This window comes from Protopterus annectens, chromosome 1.part0 (genome assembly GCF_019279795.1).
Source record: "Protopterus annectens isolate FY-2018-M chromosome 1.part0, PAN1.0, whole genome shotgun sequence".
In the NCBI taxonomy this organism is placed as follows: Eukaryota; Metazoa; Chordata; order Ceratodontiformes; family Protopteridae; genus Protopterus; species Protopterus annectens.
The window spans coordinates 1,921,330,588-1,921,333,087 of NC_056725.1; the positions used below are offsets into that span (position 1 = coordinate 1,921,330,588).

The window sequence follows — 2,500 nt, forward strand, 5'->3', positions numbered from 1 at the left end:
TCCCTCACATGTTGTAGCAGCCTAGGTAAAAAACATTTCATACCCCTCCCCCATAAAATGTCTTACAAGGGCATATAACAGTATTTTCCTTACACTGACTGCTGGACTGTAAAAAGTAACAGAAATTTTGTCCAGCTGTACCCTCATATATATGGACCCTACCCCACAATTTGTGTGGGAGTCCACAACATCACTGGAATGATAGCAGGAATGCCAGCACTAAATAATGATAGGTGATTACCTAACAACCTCTTGCTATATGACATCTGGACAAAGCCTGGCATATTGGTGGAGGACAGAGGCTGGAACACAGGGCCATATTTGCAATATTGTTGTTATACACTGTGAAAGTTGCTGGTGTTACAGGATTGGTTGCAACATACCCGGACTCAGGAATATGAAGTCAGAAACACAAATGGATGTTGCCATGTACTGATAGCAATCAACTCAGAGAATGCCACTGATGTCAGACACAAGACCTGTGTGGTGAACAGACAAAACATAACAGCCAATCCTCTGGCCATCATGTGGATAGACCCACAGTTGAGAGCTATGCAAACAGACTGCTTTCCATGCAAAACTAGCATGTACACACAAACCCTGTAAAACTAGCAGCATTAAATGCATATAACAGCAATACTCACACTGTCCGTAGGTCTGGAACCTTATAAAAACATGTAGTTGGCCTGTGTCTGCAAGTACTGTTGTAAGAGGTATTGCTATCTGCTGTCTGTAACACTGCAGCCCACACACAGGAAGGATGTCTTCCATACAGGAAAAGTAAAGGGACAACACCCACATGATAGGTTCATAGGTTCATAAGTAGGTACTAGGCTATTGGCTCTAGGGTCTATATAACCCTAATCAAAAGGTACCTTTGCTTTTGCCACCCAAGAAAATTATTTTCCTGTGCCACTGTCAAGCAGAGCCACAGAAGTGATCCCCGTGGTGAATTTCCTATCTCCCATCCAATCATCAAGATTTTTTTTAAGAATGCTAATGAGGAGCTTTGTTTGATATAGATATGTAGTTTGTTCCAGAGTATGGGAAGTCTCTGGGACAGGAATCTATCCCTTCAGCATGTTCTGTTTATTGTGGTGACAAGGTTTAGGTCCCTAGAGCATGTAGCTCAGAGGGATTGGAATATCTTTAAGTGGAGCATGTCCAAAAGCTCTGGGTTTGACATAGCTTTGTGTCTTAGGCAGAGATCACCTCTGAGTAGGTGATATGCAATGGAGTAAAGCTGCAGTTTTTTGAGATGGTCTGCCTAGGGTATCTGTTTGAGGCCAGTAATCCTCTTTGTGAGGTATTTCTGCGGCCTTTCCAGTTGTTGTAGATGTCTTGTGAGGTACATACCAAAAGGGGCATTGTACTCTATAATGGGTCTAATGAGTGATGAGTAGAGGGGAACAATTACCTCTTTTTTCCTGGATGAGAAACCTTTTGTGATGAGGTGTGCCAGGTAGAAGGATTTCCTGACTACTGTGGCAATGTGATTATCAAAGGAGAGACTACTGTCTACCTGTGTCCCAAGGTCTTTTATCACACTTTTGGTGTTAAGTAGACTACCGCCTATGTGGTAGTTCATGGGTACAAAGTTTTTTACCAAAAGGGATGACAATGCACTTTTTGGCATTGAGCTTGAGGCCATGGCTTTGACACCAGGGATCTGGCTCAGCGAGGCCGTTTTGTAGGATGTCCACATCTTTTGGAGCTTTGTTTATGGCTCCTAGTTTGCAATCATCTGTGAACTTCATTAGCCAGAGACCTTCTGTGTTAGCCTATACTTCAGAGAAGTAGATACCAAACAGGAGAGGGCCCAGGACTGAACCCTGTGGTACTCCACTTATCACTGTTCTGAAGTTGGATTTCACAGTGTGGGTTCTGTCAGTGAGCCAGTTGGCAACCCATCTTGTGACATACGGATTTATACATAGTTTAGTGAGTTTATCTATAATTCCAGAGTGGGGGTGGTGTTGAAAGCCTTGGCGAGATCTAGATAGGCTGTGTGAACCACTTTACCCTCATCTATGGTTTTGGTGACTGCTTCAAAGAAGTCTATCAGGTTTAGGAGACATGATCTGCCTTTTACAAACCCGAACTGGGTGGGGTCCAGAGTTTGGAGATTACCAATGTCATTGTTTATAAGTTCCATGATGATACGTTCCATAGCCATGCAGACCAGGCTCGTCAGGCTAATGGGGCGATAGTTTCCGGGGTCCGTGGTGGCTCCCTCTTTGGGGAGTGGGATAAACGTCACTGTGCACCATTTAGTGGGCACATAGCCTGAGGTGAGGCTATGATTGAACATGGTACTTAGGTGGGGTGCCAGTTCATTCTGTAGTTCATGTAGAAAGCAGCCTGGGATGTTGTCAGGTCCCATGGATGTTGTGTTCTTGGCTTTGGAGGGTGTGTTTTTTACCTATGCAGCCATGATTACAGGTACTTTGCATTTTTCCCGTATAGAGATGGGCCCTTTAGGGGATGAGAGGGGGGTAAA

At 44.2% G+C, this 2,500-nt stretch overlaps 1 protein-coding gene across 2 annotated transcripts in view; it reads left to right on the forward strand.

Moving 5' to 3' along the window:
* The window catches only part of PRLR (prolactin receptor), a 2,068,968-nt gene that overhangs the window by 1,195,525 nt on the left and 870,943 nt on the right, over nt 1-2,500 (forward strand). The gene's annotated exons all lie outside the window — the stretch shown is intronic.